Here is a 21,587-nt window from a genome sequence, read left to right as displayed (position 1 = left end):
TTACAGCTCTGTGGCCGTCTTCTCTAAGGCTTTGGCAGTGGTGAAAATGCTCTTGAAGCACGTACAGTAATCCAGTGTTGTGCTACACTTAATTCTTTGCACTGTGAATTATAATTGTTTAACACTGCACATTGTTCCTAACTGCACCACGCCAGTTTCAACCGCCAATTTGCACTCCACAGTTAATCCTTTGCACTCTAAATTCTAATTTCGTAACTCTTCACAACACTGTAAATTCCCGTGTGGTCTAGTGGCGAGGTATTGCAGTTTTTCACAAAAAACGAGCATGTGTGGCTTTCATTGCGATAAGCATCTACTCGCGAACGAAGTTAGGCAGTAACTGTTGGACAGTGTTGGTGGCGGGGAAACAGGGTTGCCAGATCGCAGTGGTCACATTACCAAACTCCTCAATTTTCATTACCAAATTTAACTTTTCATTACCAAATTCGTAAAGCTAGCATTTATTCTTCACTAATTATATATACAAGTGGAAATACATGTTATCACTCTCCTTATAACTAACAGCATGTTGATTATTTTCACGCTATGTAGGCTAGCAGATTAATCAGAGAGAGCAGACAATCCACCATCTCCATCCTGTGTATCCTCATACATGTGTAAAATCCATTTGGTAATGCATTATTCTGATTCATTACCAAATGTATTTTCATTGCCAAATTGGCCCACAATGAAAAATACCAAATGGCAACCCTGACAGGGGAGGGGGGAGGAAGGAAGGGGTGAATGGGCCATGGTGTAAACAGTTGTTCGGCGCCGCGCGGCAATTTCAAATTACGGTTGGGAAAGAATTCAGATTTTGGGGGGATTTTTTCTTTTTTTGGCCATTTTTGGGTTCTGAAGGTCCAGGCCCACAATGTCCGGTAAGTGGGGTGTCCGGAAAGTGGACGTCCGGATAGTACGGGTATTACTGTATATATGTGTGTTTGTGTGTGTGTGTGTAATTATTATCATGACTATTGGCATGCTCTGAATTGGAAAATAAAGATCAGGGGAAATATAGATGAAGCTTTGGTGAAAATTGTGGCAGAAGGGTGTAGGCAAGGAGTAAGGTGGACGTTAAATGGCCTGCAGGCAAATAATGACAGTTCCACATGCTGACGTCTCAAGAGGCTGAAGATCAAACCTGCTTTGTCTGCTTTTTAAATTTTAACCTATGTGTGATGTGGAAATGTCAGCTTTATTTATTTTATAACACTTATATCACAGTAAAGGCATACTTTGGACTGACATTATTATTCATTCATTCATTCATTGCCAGACGCCATGTATCCCACACGGGGTGGCCAAGGGCTTAGAGTTAATTGTTTTACAGGGAGGGGCACTAATCCTCCACCAACCCCACTTGACACGTAGGGATGCCAACAGCATCTGGTGTTCCCAGGCGGTCACCCATCCAAGTACTAACCAAGTACTACTACAGAATCATAAGAGAGAGAGAGCAGGTGCATATATGAAGAATGAAGGTGAGCTGCCCAGGTGTGTGTGTGTGTGTGTGTGCAGTCGAGCAGGGCAGTACTCCCGAGGTGGATGGAAAGCTGATGACAGGGAGTGCTGGAGCTCCCGTTTCATCAGCCCTCAGGACTAGTTCCTGACCATCCCCCTTTGCTGAACTTTTTCAGTGTCTCAGTTACACAGAGAGTAGGCCAGCATGCTCTCCAGTACAAATTTCTCTATCTATCTTCACCAAACTACATGCACAGTACACACTACACTTCCTATTCAAAATTTACCAAAATGGCGTCAATTCACCTAGCCTCGGAGTCCCCAGGGGGGGGGACCATAAATGCCCCCGCCATCTGCCCCTCTCCCGGTGACGACTCGAGGTGCCTGGAACCACTGTCTGACTCTCTTCTTCTTCATTTCTGCAACATTCGCGGCCTTTCATCTAACTTTCGCTCTGTTGAGCACCACCTCTCCTCCTCTAAACCTCACCTTCTTTTTCTAACGGAGACTCAGCTGTCTGAGGCAACTGACAGCAAACCCTTTTCTGTATCCTCCTACTTTCTCTATACTCATTTCAAAGCCAAAGGTGGCTGTTGTGTATACATACGCAACGACTTATCTTGCTCTCGTGTTCCTGAACTTGATTCTTCTGAATTCTCCACTCTCTGGCTTCGGCTTTCCTGTCATTCTCTGACTAAATATATCTGTGCTGTTTACTTATCCCCTAATTCTACTGACTATCAAAAATTCTTCGACTATCTTACTTCTACGATGGAACACATTCTGTCCATTTCTCCTTTCTCTGAAATCTCCATTCTTGGAGATTTCAATGTTCCACCACCACCTTTGGCTCTCCCTCTCCCTTTCACGGATCCACCTGGTGAACAAGCCTACATCTTTTTTCTATCCTTAATGACCTAGAGCAGCTTGTACAGCACCCTACCACGTATCCCTGACCGCCTTGGAGAGAGCTCCAACATACTGACCTCTTCCTCACAACTAATCCTTCTGCTTACTCTGTTAATCTTTTCTCTCCGTTGGGCTCCTCCGATCACAACCTTATTACCTTAACCTGTCCTATCGCTCCAGTACGGCCTGCGGACCCTCCAGGGAAACGTCGTCTCTGGCATTTGGAGCTGCGGACTGGGAGGCCCTCAGGCAGTACTTCTTTGATTTTCCCTGGAATAATTATTGCTTCCATGGCCGTGAGCCATCTGAGTGTGCCTTGCGCATTACGGAGGTTATTCTCTCGGGCATGGAAGCATACATTCCTTTCTCATATCCTTTGACTAACGCAAGAAAGCCTTGGTTTAATCACGCTTGTTCTAATTCTGTCCGCAACAAGGAGAAGGCCTACAAAAGGTACCGGAGCCAACCCACCCCTGAATCACATAATCTTTACGTTTCTGCCCGGAATCGTGCTAAGTCTGTTCTTCGCTCTACTAAAAATAATTTCATCCATACTAAATGCTCTCAACTCTCCAACTCGAATTCTTCCCGCTCCTTCTGGCACCTTGCCAAAAATCTTTCTAACAACTTTACCTCATCATCCTTCCCTCCTCTTTTCTACTCTGATGGTTCTGTAGCTATTTCTTCTACTGATATAGCAGATCTCTTCGCACAGACTTTCTCCTCCAATTCCACCTTAGACGATTCCGGTGCTGTTCCTCCATCACTTCCCCCTTCTGACTTCCTCATGGCTGACATTAAAATTTCTTCAGTTGATGTATTTTCTGCCATTACTGGCCTCAGTACTGTACTAACAAGGCATATGGGCCTGATGGGGTCCCTCCTGTTGTTCTCAAAAACTGTGCTTCTGTGCTTACACCCTGCCTAGGCAAACTATTTCGCCTTTGTCTGTCAACTTGTACCTTTCCTTCTTGCTGGAAGTTTGCTCTCATTCAGCCAGTCCCAAAGAAGGGTGACCACTCCCAACCCTCCAACTATCGTCCAATTGCTTTAACGTCCTGTATTTCAAAAGTTTTCGAGTCAATTCTTAATAAAAAAATTTTAAGGCATCTTTCCTATCACAACCTTCTTTCCGATCGTCAGTATGGGTTCCATCAGGGACGCTCCACTGGCGATCTTCTCACCTACCTTTCAGACTCCTGGTCATCCTCCTTTCGGGACTTTGGCGAAAGCTTTGCCATTGCACTTGACCTCTCAAAGGCTTTCGATCGAGTCTGGCATAAATCTTTAATTTCCAAACTGCCCTCCTACGGTTTCTATCCTTCTATCTGTACCTTCATCGCTAGCTTCCTTTCTGGAATTCGTTCTATAGCTGCTGTCGTGGGCAGCCATCGTTCTTCTCCTAGATCTATCAACAGTGGTGTTCCTCAGGGCTCTGTCCTATCACCAACTCTCTTCCTTTTATTCATCAATGATCTTTTAAGCTGTACATCTAACCCTATCACTCATACGCTGATGACTCCACCTTCACCTTTCCATTCGGTTCCCGCAACGCCCATCTCAACAGTTACTTCAAGAAACAAGGGATGAGGGCTATGGCACACCTAATGTCTGACTTGGCTCATATCTCTGACTGGGGTAAAAATAATATGGTTGTCTTTAATGCTTCTAAGACTCAGTTCTTACACCTATCAACCTGACAAAATCTTCCACAGGTATACCCACTAATGTTTAATAATATTCAGCTTAATCCTGCATCATCCTTGAACTTATGCTTGGGGTTTCATTTACTAGGGACTTATCTTGGAAAGATCATATTACATCTCTTGTAAAATCTGCTTCCAAGAGATTGGGTGTGCTAAGCCGACTCCGCTCTTTCTTTACCCCTGCACAATTGTTGACTCTATACAGGGGTTTTATCCGCCCCTGTGTGGAGTACAACTCTCATGTGTGGGAGGCTCCCCACATACAGCTCTTCTCAATAGGGTGGAGTCAAAGGCTTTTCCCAGTCTCATTAACTCTCCTCCTCTTACTGACTCCCTTCAACCTCTGTCTCTTCGCCCGCTTCTGTTGCATCTTTATCTCTTTTCTATCGCTACTTTAATGGTCACTGCTCCCTCTGAACTGTCTGCTTGCATTCCTCCACCTCTACGACGGGCGCGTAGCACCCGTCCTGGCAGCAAACTCTCATCCCTTTTCTGTCCAACTCTCTAATGCAAGAGTTAACCGTTACTCCCAGTCTTTCATTCATGCAACAGGTCAGCTCTGGAACTGTCTCCCTCTGTCTGTATTTCCTGCTGCCTATGATCTCCAGTCTTTCAAACGCAGTGTGTCCAGGCATCTCAAAATGATCGGATCTTGAATTTGGCTCTCTATTGTATTTTGTTTTTCTCTTGGAGGGAACTGTTACTGCGGGCTCATGGCCTTTGGTTCCTTCTTCCTCGCATTAAAAAAAAAAAAAAAAAAAAAAAAAAAAGCTGAGTAGCTTAGGGAAGAGGGCAGGATAGGATAAACGGTATGGAGGGGTGGGGGATGGGGAAAAGGAGTCGTGAACAAAGAGTGACATACAGGCTGGGAGAAAAGAGAATACAGTAATCCCTCTAATATCCGAACGCCCAATATCCGAACATCCCCACTAACCGGACATAATCGTCCCGGGATCCAACATTCCCAAAATGGTCCGAAAACCGCAAAAAAAAAAAAAAAAAATTTTCCCGCCCGTAATTTGGACTTGCTGCGCGTGGCGTGGGAGAGCATTGTTGTGGCGCGTCATTCCTCCGACGTCCAATAGAGCGCTGCTGCATCCTCCCCACTTTCTGCCTGTCTCTCGCTGCGAGTGCACGCTTGTCGTTATGGCTGCCCACGTGCTCGCTTTTATGGTGGTGCCTTACCTGCTACAGGCACTCCTGCTGCTCTCGGGCCTCCTCTTAGTGTGTGTGATGATGGCCCCGCCACCTGAGAAAAGGAAGAGAATGGTGTTGACTCTGGAGAAGAAATGGGAGATATTGGAAAAAGTAGATGCGGGGTGGTCTTCTTCCCGCATCCTCCGCGAGTTCAACCTGGCCCGATCTACTTTGTTCGACATTAAGAGATCCCGAGACAAACTCATGCAGTGCACGGCTGACTTCTCGTTGAGAAGCAAACGCAACGTGGAGAGGAAGGTGATGTTTACTCCCAAGTTTGCTGAAATCGACTGCTCCATGTTGATTTGGTATCGACAGCAACGTGCTGCTGGTGTGTTGGTACGTGGAACGGAGCTGAAGGCTGCTGCTGAGAAGTTCGCCAGGCTTCACGACACCCTAGGCTTCAAGGCATCCGAGGGTTGGCTCTTTGCGTTCAGGTTACGGCATGGCCTTACCAACCGTAAAACTCATGGCGTAGCTTTGGACGCTAACGAGGATGGAGTTGATGAGTTTCGGCACAAGGTGAAGGGCTTGATCGACAGGGAGGGCCTCACTCTCGGTCAAGTCTACAACGCTGATGAAACTGGTCTATTCTATCGCTCTTTGCCAACAAACACTCTAGCCGAGGAGATGGAGAAGTGTGTACCTGGCCGCAAGCTTTCTAAGGAACGGATATCTGCTTTGTGTTGTGCCAATGCTAACGGCATACACCAGCTTAAGCCCGTTGTTGTTGGCTGTGCAAAGCAGCCTCGGTGTCTTCGTGGGATGATGGATGTCCTTCCTGTCGTCTGGTACCATTCTTTGAAGGCATGGTTTATAGCCGTGAACTTCAAAGACTGGTTCCACCGCCACTTCGTCAAGGAGGTCATCAGTTACCAGACGGAGACACTGGGAATCCCACGTGACCAGGTAAAGGCCCTCCTTCTCCTCGACAGTGCATCTGCCCACCCATGCGACAAGGACTTGGTGGCTGAGAATGGCCAGATTAGGTGCATGTTTCTGCCACCTAATACGACTGCTCTCATCCAACCAATGGACCAAGGAGTGATCGTGGCAACAAAGCGCCTATACCGACGGAAGTTCCTGGACGAGGTGATGGTTGTTCTCAAGGACGAGGACGAGTGCAGGGAGGGATGGGACACACGAGGCCAGCCGACTTTGGAAAACCTTCGCCGCTACAACATCAAGTCTGCACTGTACAACTGGGCTAGTGCATGGAAGGAAGTCTCTGTGAAGACTCTGGAAAATGGTTGGTCTCGTCTGCTTCTCGGAACGGATGTGGAGTACGATTTCCTAGGGTTTGATGTGGATGACTTCCATGCACGGCTACATACGCACGGCGACGATGTTGATGTGGACGATGTTCGTGAGTGGTTGGATGACGACGAGAGCGATCCTGGGTATCAGACATTGTCTGATATCGAGATCGCGTCTTCAGTTGCAGGTGTCAGTACTGAGCTTGAAGATTCCGACGAGGAAGGCGACGATGATGCGGACTCCTCTCAGCAGGACACTTCTCCAGCCATCCCCAAGCTGAGCGCACTCCGGGAACACCTAGAATTCGTCCTAGACTACGTGGAACACCTGTACTGCGACAGGGAGATGGGGCCCTTGGGACTTGTGGAGGAAGTGCGTGCTTTCAGGCAGCGCATCATCGATCATCAGAATCATCGGTTAATGTGCCAATCAACCATTGACAGTTTTTTCAGGCCCGTGACCCCCGCTGTGCCCAGCCGTGGCTCCACTCCGTTGCCTCCCCAAGACAGGCCCTCATGCTCCGAGCCACAGCCCAGCACATCAGCCACGGTGGAGTCACCGCTCGACGTGAGTTTGCGTCTGTCTTCAGAGTCGTCTGCAGTGGGTACGCCATCACCACGACCCAGCGACGCACCCCTAGGTCACCTGCCAGTGATACTCTCGGACTCTGACAGTGAATAAACAGCAAGAGCTTCTCCACTAGACCACACTGGAATTTACACTGTTGTGCAGTGAAAAGAAACGGTGTGTTGTGTTAAGGATTTACAGTTGTGAGTGAAAGGACTAATTTGGAACAAAATTTAATGTAAATAGACTTGTTTGTTTTTGCTTTAGAAAATTATTAGAAGAATGGGAAAAGTTAAAGTGCAGAGTGCAACACTTAGTAAGTTACAATGGAGCATTAGTTAGACAAGAGTGCGCACTGTGAAGAGAATGGACTTCTGAGTGCGATTGACTAAGTTCAGTGCAGGACTTCATGAACAGTGTACTGGAAGTGCTCCAGGAAATCCTTCTTACTGTCAGAGTCCGAGAGGAGGCGGTTATTCATCGAGGTGGACATGGACTTGCTGTAAGTAGGCAGAATGTTTCATACTGTACTTTTTTCCATACTATACTTACCTCAAACACCTCATTTCACTCTTTAATGTCCTTTATTGGTGTGAATAGGGTGTTAGGAGCTATGCATGTGCAGTAGGAAGGTGTTTTTCTGAGTTAGGCTAGGTTAGGGTCCATAAGTACCAGTCCAGGAGCCAGTAACCAGAATGTTTAATATTGTATGAACCTACTTCTAAACCAGTGATTTTCAACCAGTGTGCCGCGGCACACTGGTGTGCCGCGAAGCAACTGCTGGTGTGTCGTGGGAATTGGGGAAGGAAGATTGATCCTCCCTCAAACAACGTGCACATGGCAAATGTGACATCTATGAATATGACACTATCATGTGTCACGGCTTAATGACAATGAATTTAATTAATTGTGAATTTATATTATACCCTATTTGTGGAGGGCATATCACACTGTATGTACGAACTGGTAACCCTTTTTCCGCTGGGCTTCAGACACTGGAGGAGGACTTGAGGGTATGCCTCTCCACCATTTGACCTCGGATGAGGCACATTATGAAACAGCAACAAGGTCAAATTTCCCATTGATATCTGTATGTATGGAGAAGGCTTTTATTTTTAGTCATGTTTTTACTTAAATGAAATCAATATCTTCAGTTTTAAATTTTCATGTACATTTCTAATGGCTATAGTAGGACTCGCCTACGTTTGCGGCTGTGGTGTGGCCCGCACCTGTGTACAGTGTTGCCACGTTTTCTATACCGTTATCTCTCTCTCTCTCTCTCTCTCTCTCTCCTGGCGGGAAATGTGAGCCACCCTGAGTACTTTTGATTCTTTTATAAGTTAATTATAATTGTGCTTTCATTTGTTAATTTGGTTTTGTTATATTTAGTGATGCTGACAATGCATTCAATGCATGCCCCTCTCCTGCCTCTCTCTCTCTCTCTCTCTCTCTCTCACACCGACTAGGTGTGGAAGTGTTGCCGCTCGGGAGTGAATAATGTTTTTTTTTTTACTTCGGTATTGGCATATGCCCACTATTTTGTCCTACATATTAGCTTATGATTATAAATGTGATTATTCCTCGTCCTTAAAATTATGGTAAAAGCCGGTAAATGTGAGCATTTTTCCCTAGCAACACCTGTACAAGCTATGGTTGGGTCTACGGAGGTACGTACTTTACCTTAGGCCAGGTGTGTAAGTGTTGCCACTCAAAAGAATTACATGAATTATTTCTTTTACTTTGGATATTGGCATATTTCTTCTTTTTTCAGGCTCATTATCTTATATCCATAACTGTGATGTTATTACCCACCCTAAAACTACGTTAAAAACCATTAAAAGTGACTACAATTTCTTTTAGCAACACTGTACAATATGTATGCCATGTTTCTGTGTTACTGTATAAATATTTTATGCATAATAAGATTACTGTTGATTCATCCATCAAAATACACAAGTGTAAGTTTTATTCATCTGAATTTATCGAATTTGTGATGCCTTGTACATAAATAGCTTCTGTTTCACATCGCAAGTTGGGGAAACGTGGCACCATTGTACACAGGTGCGGGCCACACCACAGCCGCAAACGTGTGCGAGTCCTACTATAGTAACTTTATCAAGGACATCGTGTTTCATTTCCCATTGATATTTCTGTTTGAATAGGCCTTTTATTTTTAATGGTTATTGTGCTCGAATAAAATTAGTATCTTTAGTTTCAAATCTTCATATTATTTCTAGTGGCTAGTAACTTTATCAAGGACATCATGTTTCATTTCCCAATGGTATTTGTATCCATGAAAAGGCCATTTATTTTTACACATGCTTGTGCGTGAATAAAATCACTATCTTGCGTTTTAAATCTTCATAATTTTTATTGTGTTTGATAGCTGGTAACTTTGTCAAGGACATCATATTTCACTGTAATTTTGGAGTAATAAATATGCAGAAGAAAGTAATGTTTTGAAAACCATGATAATCCATAAAAAATAATAAATAATTAACAGTAATGAACATGCTTGACGTATGAAGGTCATTAGTTCTACTTTGAAATACTGATGGTGTGCCTCGCCCATTTTACGCCTGGCTTGGTGTGCCATGAGAGAAAAAAGGATGAAAACCACTGTTCTAAACCCTCATTTTATGCTTCTTTTGCATTTATTTCAGTCATTTATGTGCCTTATTGGTGTGATTTGGGTCTTAAATAGGTGCTGTGCATGTCCAGAGGGAGTTGTATAGGTGTTTCTCTGAGTTAGGGTCCATAAGTACAAGTCCATAAGCTGGGGCCCAGTATCCGGACAGGACCAGTATCTGGACCTGCCTGTGGCTCTATTACGTTGGATATTGGAGGGATTACTGTATATGACATTTGCTTCACCTCACCTGCCCAGCTTTCTTTGTCCATGACAATACATTACATTCTGGGATTGGAGACAACACAGTAAAACCTCATTATAATGGACTAATTGGGGCCCAAGCCAGTCCGATAAAAGTGACACCCGGACTTTCCCCTGCTAACCCAGACTTTTTCTGTAGCACCAGCCGGTCAGGGTGGTACTCCCAAGGGGAATGGGAATACTGGTGATAAGGAGAGCTGGAGCACCTGTTTCATTAGCTACCTAACCATCCCCATTTGCTGACCTTTTCAGTGTGACCAACATGGAGAGTAGACCAGCATACTCTCCCAAACACTTCCTCTGGCTGTCTCATACACTACATCACATGCACTTTACATATCACACAATGTACCCCACTACGTCACAGTGGTTGACGCCAGCAAGGGCATGTGGCCAGGAAACTTTGGCCCTGCTACCTAATGGCAGACCTTTTGGGGGAAGGAGTAATGAGGGCTCCGCCAGCAAAGATCATGGGACCAGGGTGAGATGGGGCTTAAACTTGTGCTAGAGGGAACAGAGGGTACAGGGCATTGTGGTTCCCAGGCTGCTGCTTCTGGCCAATGGAGAGGGGCCCAAACCTGGGAGTAGCACCCCAGGAGGCTGCCCTATCAATAGGTGAGTAACAGTGAGGCAGTTACAGTGCCAAGGCACGCTTGGAGGGTTTCCCTGTAGGTGTCCTTGCAGGGTGCCCCAAGGACACTACCGCAGCCATTGGTCAAGGATGGTGGGATAGGGGTCCATGATCCATTGTCTGGTGCTGGGACTGTGCAGTGGGTGGGGCCTATAGCATATCTCTCCTCTTCTTATTTTACTGATTATGACCAAGTTAAAGAACATAATTCAGAGCAAGCCTGAGGACGTTAACCCCTAAACCACGGGGTTGTTTTGGCTCGACTTGCGTGTCCCGCAGGGTATTCGCGCTCTGAGAGACTTTGTAAAAATATTTGCCAAAAATCAGTTATTAGTCCTAGAATATTATAATTACATATGCATATGGCACATACCTTTAGCTTTCTCCCAGGATGTTTGCTGAGCCTTCGTCGAGTACCGTAGGACTTGTGGAGACTTCTGAAGTTGGGTAATGAAGTCTCCACTTTACACTTCCCGACACCCTGTAATATGATTACCACAGCCTGATATTATCACTAGAAACACTGTTCTATGATTTTCAAATAGTTTGGTATCCATACTCAAAAAAAAAACAAAACAAAAAAAAAAAAAAAAAAAAAAACCGTGAAAGCATTGAAAATTACGAGCGCGTATGACCTTCCCACTTGCGTTCGTTTGCCGCTGGTATTCTGTCATTTATTATTCATAAAAACACTCACACTTTATATTTCTATTACTGTGTAACACATATATATATCTGCAGTCTTTATCAATAAGTTTCCTTCAGTAATAGTAGTTTATTTATTTATTTACTTTTTTTTTTTATGTGTCCGACTCTGGGCAAAGGCTTCAAGGCCTATATCTCGGGGGCAGTAGCCTATCCCAAGGCCGAGTAGTCCTCCTACCCTTCACATGTCACCACTTCGGCGCTAACACCCACCGTCCATATTGAATACATGCTAGGGCTGTCTCATACAGGACTGGTATATTGGTATTAGTGGGGGTATTTTTACGACTTGTCGGAGGGTCATCTGGTAGATCAGGAAAGTCTGCTTTTTATGAAATTCAAATCCTTAAACTGTTCCCTGCCCCAGCCGGGATTCAAACCTGGGTCCATCAGGACTGCAGGCCGCCTCTCTACCAAATCAGCCACCGCCTCCCTAGTGGGTGGGGCCTATAGCTTATCTCTCCTCATCTTATTTTACTGATTACGACCAAGTTAAAGAACATAATTCAGAGCAAGCCTGAGGACGTTAACCCCTAATTTCTCTTTCAGTAAAATACGTAGCATTCACTTTCTTGTCCTGTATACTAGCATTGAGAGCGAATCTGTCACTTCCACTTCCACTTTCATAACTCATAGTATTCATACATGCTAGAGTGAAACTTTCACTTTCATTACTCCTAGTATATATACTCGTATTCTTATATTACTACTCATTTACATTTCTATTTACATTCTCTATTTTATTTACATTATTTACATTTCTGTTTTATTTACTCTGTTATGCACTGTCACTTGCAGTAACTTATAAAACTATTTTCCACTGTTCACTTATATTTACATTCATTGCTTTCACTTGCTGTTTACACATTACAGTAACCCCTCCAATATCCGGATCAATAGAGCCATCGGTAGGTTCGGATATTGGTTTCGTCCGGATATTGGGCCCCAGCTTATGGACCTGTACTTATGGACCCTAACTCAGAGAAACACCTATACAACTCCCTCCGGACATGCATAGCACCTATTTAACACCCAAATCACACCAATAAGGCACATAAATGACTGAAATAAATGCAAAAGAAACATAAAATGTGGGTTTAGAAGTATGTTCATACATTAATAAACATTCTGGTACTTATGGACTCTAACTGAACCTAACTCTGAAAAACACATTCCTACTGCACATGCATAAAGTAAGTATAGTATGGAAAGAAGTACAGTATGACACTTTCTGGTAAGTATAGTATGGAAAAAAGTACAATATGAAACATTCTGGTAAATATAGTATGGAAAATAGTACAACATGAAACATTCTGGCTACTTACAGCAAGTCCCTGGCCACCTCGATGAATAACCGCCTCCTCTCGGACTCTGACAGTAAGAACGATTTCCTGAAGCACTTGCACTACACTCTTCCTGAAGTCTTGCACTGAACTTAGTCACTAACACACAGAAGTCCGTTCTTTTCACAGTGTTCACTTTAGTCCAAATAATGTTCCATTTTACTTTAAGTGTTGCACATTAACTTTTCCCCAGTTTTTTAAATTTTCCAAAGCCAAAACAAAGAAGGTTAGTTACGTTAAATTTCTTTTCTACTGAGTCTTTTCTCCCAACTTGAAAACCTTAACACAACACCGTTTTTTTCACTGCACAACACTCAAAATTCCCGTGTGGTCTAGTGGAGAAGTTCTTGCTGTTTATTCACTGTCAGAGTCCGAGAGTATCACTGGCAGGCGACCAAGGGGTGCATCAGTGGTCGTGGTGATGGCGTACCAACTACAGAAGACTCTGAAGATAGCCGCAAACTCACATCGAGCGGTGACTCCACTGTAGCTGATGTGCTGGGCTGTGGCTCGGAGCATGAGGGCCTGTCTTGGGGAGGCGACAGAGTGGAACCAGGGCTTGGCACAGCGGGGGTCACGGGCCTGAAAAAACTGTCAATCGTTGACTGACGCAAAGACCGACGATTCTGGCGATTGATGATGCGCCGCCGGAAAGCACGCACTTCCTCCACGAGTCCCAAGGGCCCCATCTCCCTGTCGCAGTCCGGGTGTTCCAGGTAGTCTAGGACGAACTCTAGATGTTCCCGGAGTGCGCTCAGCTTGGGGATGGCTGGAGTAGTGTCCTGCTGAGAGGAGTCCGCATCATCATCGCCTTCGTCGTCGGAATCTTCAAGTTCGGGACTGACACCAGCAACCGAAGACACGATCTCGATATCAGACAACGTCTGATACCCAGGATCGCCCTCGTCGTCGTCCAACCACTCACGAACATCGTCCACATCAACATCGTCGCCGTGCGTATGTAGCCGTGCATGGAAGTCATCCACGTCAAACCCTAGGAAATCGTACTCCACATCTGTTCCGAGAAGCAGACGAGACCAACTATTTTCAAGAGTTTTCACAGGGACTTCCTTCCATGCACTAGCCCAGTTGTACAGTGCAGACTTGATGTTGTAGCAGCGAAGGTTTTCCAAAGTCCGCTTGCCTCGAGTGTCATGTCCTTCCCTGCGCTCGTCCTCGTCCTCGAGGACAACCATCACCTCGTCCAGGAACTTCCGACGGTACAGGCGCTTTGTTGCCACGATCACTTCTTGGTCCATTGGTTGAATGAGAGCAGTCGTATTAGGTGGCAGAAACATGCACCTAATACGGCCATTTTCAGCAACCAAGTCCTTGTCGCACGGGTGGGCAGGTGCATTGTCGAGGAGAAGGAGAGCCTTTACCAGGTCGCGAGGAATTCCCAGTGTCTTCGTCTGGTAATGGATGACCTCCTTGACGAAGTGATGATGAAACCAGTCTTTGAAAATCACAGCTGTGAACCATGCTTTCAAAGAATGGTACCATACGACAGGAAGGACATCCATCACCCCACGAAGGCATCGAGGCTGCTTTGCACGGCCAACAATAACGGGCTTAAGCCGGTGCATGCCGTTAGCATTGGCACAACACAAAGCAGATATCCGTTCCTTAGAAAGCTTGCGGCCAGGTACACGCTTCTCCGTCTCATCGGCTAGAGTGTTCGTTGGCACCGAGCGATAGAATAGGCCAGTTTCGTCAGTGTTATAGACTTGACCGAGAGTGGGGCCCTCCCTGTCGATCAAGCCTTTCACCTTGTGCCGAAACTCGTCCACTCCATCCTCGTTAGCGTCCAATGCTTCGCCATGTGCTTTACGGTTAGTAAGGCCATGTCGTAACTTGAACGCGAAGAGCCAACCCTCGGATGCCTTGAAGTCAAGGGCGTCGTGAAGCCTTGCAAACTTCTCAGCAGCAGCCTTCAGCTCCGTTCCACGTACCATCACAGCAGCTGCACGTTGCTGTCGATACCAAATCAACGTGGAGCGGTCGATCTCTGCATACTTGGGGGTAAACATAACCTTCCTCTCCATGTTGCGTTTGCTTCTTGACGAGAAGTCAGCCGTGTACTGCATGAGCTTGTCTCGGGAACGCTTGATATCGAACAAAGTCGACCGGGCCAGGTTGAACTCGCGGAGAATGCGTGAGGAAGACCAACCCGCATCAACCTTCTCCAATATCTCCCGTTTCTTCTCCAGAGTCAACACCACTCTCTTCCTTTTCTCAGGAGGCGGGGCCATCATCACACACACTAAGAGTAGGGCAGAGAGCAGCAGGAGGCCTTGCAGCAAGTACGGCACCACCACAAAAGTGAGCACGTGGGCAGCCATGGCGAACAGTGTAGGTCTTGTCGCGGTGAGAGACAGGCGGGAAGTGGGGAGGATGCAGCAGCGCTCTATCGGACGTCGGAGGAATGACGAACCAAAACAATGCTCTCACGCGGCGCGCGCGGCAAGTTCAAATTACGGACGGCAAAAAAATCGATTTTTTTTTTTTTTTTTTTTTTTTTTTTTTTGGATTTTCGGACCATTTTGGGAATGTTTGATCCCAGGACGATAAGGTTCGGTTAGTGGGGATGTTCGGGTATTGGGCGTCCGGATATTAGAGTGATTACTGTATTTACATTTCTACTTGCACTGTTTTACTCACTAGAAAGATAGCAGTCAATGTCCATCATTTTCATTGATAAATTAGCCAGTTCACGTTCCACAGCAGTCACTTAGCCTTTTACCCCTTTCCACACGAGGTTTAGTAGGGTTATAGGTCACAGGGCCCTTTGCACGGGGCTAAAAAGCGGGGAATTGGACAGGTTCGAGTCCGACGTGGTTTCACCTTGAAAGACGACAGTAAACTGAATGCTGTGGTGGCCTAGGGGGAGTGCAGCTCTGCCAATGTCAGCGTGGTGACAACTGCTAATATATACGCAATGAAATGATTGGCAGGAAATCTAGACAATACATAATAAATTAGGTAGTTCCAGGTGAATGTAAATATCACTTAGGCTTCTCCCTTCCTTTCTTATATATATTTTTATTATGAGAATAGATTATACGGCATATTTCAAGGGGAAATAAACAGGGAAAATTAGCGAACGAGTGCACATGAGATGTTGTCAGGTGATAATTAGCCAATTCCAGGTGTATGGCACTATCACTTACCATATTTCTTTTTTGTATATATTATTTGGTATAAGAATAGGGCATAGGGCTTATTTCAATGGATGAAATCAGTGGAAAATTCCGGGGAAGATTTACTTAGTGCAGCATGGCTGGGCAGGCGAAAGGAGAGGGTAATGGAGGGGAGATAGGGAGGGGAGTCAAGAACAGGGAGAAATGGCTAAATTGTCAACAATGGATGGGAGTACATATGAGATTAGGAGTGCTGACTAGTGTTGGACATTGGCAGTACTGATTGATGATACAAGCCACCACTTGAAAGCCCGGGCGAATTCAAAATAACACAGAATCACAAAAGTGACGCCCCGTGGTATGATCCCTTGCTCCCAAGCGTCACGAAAGTGATGCCCTGCAGTTAAGGGGCTAAATCGCCCAGGGGATCAGAGTGGCTTTGTGGAATGTGGGAAGTTTGAGGAGTAGAGCAGGGGAAGTGGTTGACATTATGAGTAGGAGGTGGGTGGATGTGGGATTTGTGCAAGCAATCTGGTATACTGTAGGGGTGGATCAGCCAGAAAGATTGGTGGGAGGGATTGTTGTTATAAGTTATTTTGGCAGGGTAGGATAGATAGATATGGGAATGTGGGTGTGTTGGTTTGGGAGAAATGGTAGGGATATGTCATGAATGTTATGAGAGTAAGTGATAGGATATTAGCAGTGAAAATTTTGTTTAGTGGGATGGTATTTGTGTGGTAGATGGGGGCGCTCACCATCCATTCACTTGATGTATTGCTGCTGTCGGGTGTCTGCCCTTTCCTCTCCTCCAACCTCCTTTCTTACCATCCTTTTTTGTCTTTTCTTTCCTTCATTATTTCCTTGTCCTTCTGCCAATGGGTGACTTTAAATTCCCTTTTTTGTCTTTCTTTTCTTCATTCTTTCCTCTTCCTTCTGCCTGTGGGTGATTCTACACTGAGTGACAAGCCAAATGGTTTCATGTACACCAGGAAACCATTTTCTATGCTGAGTGTTAACCATATACTGTATCCAAATTTTGGCGCCTGGTGGTTTAGTGGGTAATTTTTGCGCTCCAGTCAGATTGAGCCGGTGAAGCTTTATATCCAAGGGGTGGTTGGGGTTGATTGCTTATGTAATGCCACTCAGGGATGAGTGAAGCTGGCCACTCTCATCTTAAATGTCGGGACCAAATGCCTAGCCCCGGGTTCCTTCGCTCCTCATGGGGCAATGTAGGATTGGATGATGGATGGATGGATGGGATGGTATTTGCAATTATATCGGCATATACTCCACAGGCAGGCTTGGATGAGGTAGAGAAAGATGAATTTGGGATGACTTAACCCTTTCACTTCGGGGATGTTTTTTTGGCTGGATGTCCCACACACAGCGTGATTTGGGATATATAAAGATCATTATTTTGTTAAAATAGACCACACCAAAAAATAAATGATAATTTCCTAAGTGAAATTATGTCTAATATGATGTAAAAAGAATACAGTAATCTGTCTAATATCCAGACTCCCAGTAACCAGACACCCCAATGTCCTGACATTTTGGTCCCGGGCCTTTGGATCCGAAAAATGGCCAAAAAACTTTAAAAAGAAAAAAAAAAAATCCAAATTTTTTTTCAACCAGAATTAGAACTTGGCAAGCGGCACCAACGAGCTGTGTTTAAGCGCGGCCCCTTGCTTCCACCACTCCCGAGTTACCGCCTAACTACCATCCTGACTAGATCCTCATTGCCGCACATGCTTGTTTTTGTGAATAAACTGCAATATCTCGCCACTAGACCACATGGGAATTAACAGTGTTGTGCAGTGTTAAGAAATTAGAATCCAGAGTACAAAAGATTAAGTCTCTATCTATCTATAGCCCGACGCCCTAATCCCACAAAGGGTGGCCGCAGACAAAACGCCTCCAAGTCGCTCTGTCACCCACCATTTGACTACCCTCCCCCCAACTCACCCCCCCCTCTCTCATATACCTCTCAACTCCATCCCTCCACCTCATCCTCGGTCTACCTCTCCCTCTCCCTCCCTCCACCTCACCTACATACACCCTCTTAGTCAGTCTTTCATTCTCCATTCTCTTCACATGACCAAACCACCTCAGTGTATTTCTCCTAATCTTCTCAACCACATCCACATCCACCCCACAGCGTTCCTTCACTTCTTCATTCGCCAACCTGTCCCTCCACGTCACTCCACATGCTCCTCTCAAGTAACTCATTTCCACTGCTCTCACTCTTGACTTGTTTCCCTCTTGCAAGGTCCATGCCTCGCTTCCATACGTCAGGGTATGGATCACAATACTATCATGCAGTGACTTCTTAACTTCCATACTCACCTCCCTATTTCTCATCACTGCTTTCAGTGTACCAACAACCTTCCTTCCCTGCTGTACCCTTTCACGCACTTCATCCCCCAAGGTTCCATCCTTACTCATCACACTACCCAAGTACTTGAATGCACTCACATTCTCCATATCCTCACCATCCAACCTCACTGCACACTCTGTGACTTCATTCCTCTCAAACACCATAACTTTAATTTTGTTTACATTAACTTTCAGCTTCCTCCTCCTACACACTGTCCCAGATTCATTCACCAAACTTTGCAACTCCCATTCATCTTCACTCAACAGTACTGTATCATCAGCAAACAGCAACACCGGAAGCTTCCAAATCTCACCGTCATTCATTAGAGCCACCCCCACATCCACTGCCCTACCCTGCACCTCCTTTACAACCCCATCCATGTATGTATTAAACAGCCAAGGAGACATCACACAACCCTGTTTCAGTCCCACATTGATCACAGAACTCACTCAGCTCACCATCCACTCGCACCGTAACCCTAGCTCCCTCGTACATACTCTTCACAGCACTGAACAGTTTCCCCTCCACTCCATATATTCTTAATACTTTCCACATACCTTGCCTATCTATTCTGTCATAAGCTTTCTCCAAGTCCATGAAGGCAGCATACACTTTCCTTCTCTTCTCTAGATACTTCTCCACTAAACATCTTAGAACAAATATCTGATCTACACACCCTTTCCCTTCCTAAATCCCCCTTGTTCTTCTCCAACTAGCTCCTCTGTCATATGCCTAACCCTATCAGTGAGTATTCTACCATATATTTTACCAGTCACACTAAGTAGGCAAATACCCCTATGGTTAATACATACTTCTCTCTCTCCTTTTCCTTTGTATAAAGGAACAGTTATACCTGATTTCCAGTCCTCTGGAACCCTTCCCTCTTCCCAAGCCAATCTACACAACTTCCATATCCACTCCACAACAATCTCACCCCCATACCTAAGCATTTCACCACACACTCCATCAATTCCTGGGGCCTTTCCCAACTTAATATTCTTCATTGCTTCCACTACTTCCACCCTACTGATCTCTTCCTCCCTCCTCTCATCTCTTCTTCTCCCAGCCATTCCCCAACCACTTATACTCTCACTACTCTTACTCTCCACATTCAACAAATCCTCAAAGTGCTCCTTCCATCTCCTCAGTTTCTCTCTCTTCTCCACCAACAATCTATTATGCCTATCTTTCACTTCCGTACTATTTCCCCTATCACACTGCCTTACTTTCTTTACCTGCTTCCAAAACAATTTCTTACTCTCCCTCCATTTCACACTCGGATTCCTCCCAAACTCCTCATCCACTTTCATCTTACTCTCCTTCACCAGTCTCTTAACCTCCCTTCTCCTGCTCACATATACCTCTCTCTTCTCTCTCTCATCTTCTCCCCTACCTCTACTTGCTAACCATTCACTATATGCCTTCTTCTTTTGTTCCACAGCTCATTTCACCTCATCATTCCACCATGCTGTCCCTTGCACACCCTTGCATCTCCTCCTCACTCCACAAACCGCCTCACATGCTGCGCCTATCGCTTCCGTGAATATCTTACATACGTCTTCCACCCCTTCCATCTGCTCTAGCTCATACATTCCCAGTCTTTCTTCCACTATGCTCTTATACTCTGTCATTTTCTCACTATCTTGCAATTTCTCCACTCTTCTCGCAGGAGTTGCTTCCTCCTGTCTTCCCCTTCGTCTCCTCAACCACTTTCTTTGCAGCTCTGCCTTGGCCATCACTAAGGATTAAGTGCAGAGTGCAAACTGGCGGTTGCAACTGGCATGGCGCAAGTGAAAACAGAATATGCAGTGGTAAACAATTTTAATTCACAGTGCAAAGGATTAAGTGCACAACACTGGATATGTGCTTCAAAAGCATTTTCACCACTGCCAGATCTTTAGAGGAGGCGGGTTAATCTTCGTAACGGTCATGGACGTGTTGTAAGTACCCTGTACATTGTTAAATATTTTCCATACTCACTTCTAATTCCTCATTCTCTGGTTCCTTTTCATTTATTTCATGCTTTCTTCCCTTATTTGTGTGAGTAGGGTCTTAAATAGGTGCTATGCATGTCTGGTAGGGAGTTAGCCTATGTTGGTGGTTTTATGAGTTAGGCTGGCTTGGGGTCTATAAGTACAGTCCAGGAGGCAGGGTCCCAGTATCCGGATGATCCCACTTCCCGGACATGCCTTTGGCTCTATTACATTGGATATTGGAGAGATTACTGTATTAATTACCTGTGTGGTGAGCTGTCAAAACCTGTTCCAGGGGCATAACTAGCTTCCAAAAGTTGTGGGGGACAATAACGATATTAGGTTTGGTAGCTGTGGCGATTCGAAGCAAGTCTGTACATCGCCCCCCCTCCCACGAGAAAATTTTTGATGTTTGACTAATTTTAGAGACATTTTTGAGGCCATATGGGATATGATTATTGCTTCCATGGCCGGTTGCCATCTGGGTGTGCCTTGTGCATTACAGAGGTTATTCTCTCGGGCATGGAAGCATACATTCCTTTCTCATATCCTTTGGCTAATACACGAAAGCCTTGGTTTAATCACGCTTGTTCTAATGCTGTCCGCAACAAGGAGAGGGCCTATAAAAGGTACCGGAGCCAACCCACCCCTGAATCACATCTCTTATTCATTTCTGCCCGGAATCGTGCTAAGTCTGTTCTTCGCTCTGCTGAAAATAATTTCATCCGTACAAAATGCTCTCAACTCTCTAGCTCGAACTCTTCCCGCTCCTTCTGGCACCTTGCCAAAAACCTTTCTAACAACTTTACCTCATCATCCTTCCCTCCTCTTTTCTACTCTGATGGCTCTATAGCTTTTTCTTCTACTGATAAAGCAGATCTCTTTGCTCAGACTTTCTCCTCCGATTCCACCTTAGACGATTCCGGTGCTGTTCCTCCATCACTTTCCCCCCTCTGACTTCCTCATTTTTAACATTAAAATTTCTTCAGCTGATGTATTTTCTGCCATTGCTGGCCTCAGTACTAATAAGGCATATGGGCCTGATGGAGTCCCTCCTGTTGTTCTCAAGAACTGCTTCTGTGCTTACACCCTGCCTAGGCAAACTCTTTCGTCTTTGTCAGTCAACTTGTACCTTTCCTTCATGCTGGAAGTTTGCTCTCATTCAGCCAGTCCCAAAGAAGGGTGACCATTCCCAACCCTCTAATTATCGTCCAATTGCTTTAACATCCTGTATCTCAAAAGTTTTTGAGTCTATTCTTAATAGAAAAATTTTAAAGCATCTTTCCTATCACAACCCTCTTTCTGATCGTGAGTACGGGTTCCGTCAGGGACACTCCACAGGCGATCTTCTCACCTACCTTTCAGACTCCTGGTCATCCTCCTTTCGGGACTTTGGCGAAAGCCTTGCCATTGCACTTGACATCT

The 21,587-nt window shown here is 45.3% G+C and overlaps 1 protein-coding gene across 1 annotated transcript in view; it reads left to right on the top strand.

The window, feature by feature from the left end:
* The window catches only part of LOC145404820 (c-Myc-binding protein homolog), a 134,206-nt gene that overhangs the window by 14,489 nt on the left and 98,130 nt on the right, over positions 1–21,587 (top strand). The window lies entirely within an intron of this gene.

The sequence above is a fragment of the Coenobita brevimanus genome, chromosome 65, assembly GCF_032717465.1.
Source record: "Coenobita brevimanus isolate Jiangsu-jjx chromosome 65, ASM3271746v2, whole genome shotgun sequence".
Taxonomy (NCBI): domain Eukaryota; kingdom Metazoa; phylum Arthropoda; class Malacostraca; order Decapoda; family Coenobitidae; genus Coenobita; species Coenobita brevimanus.
This window is presented reverse-complemented; position numbering and strand designations above follow the sequence as displayed.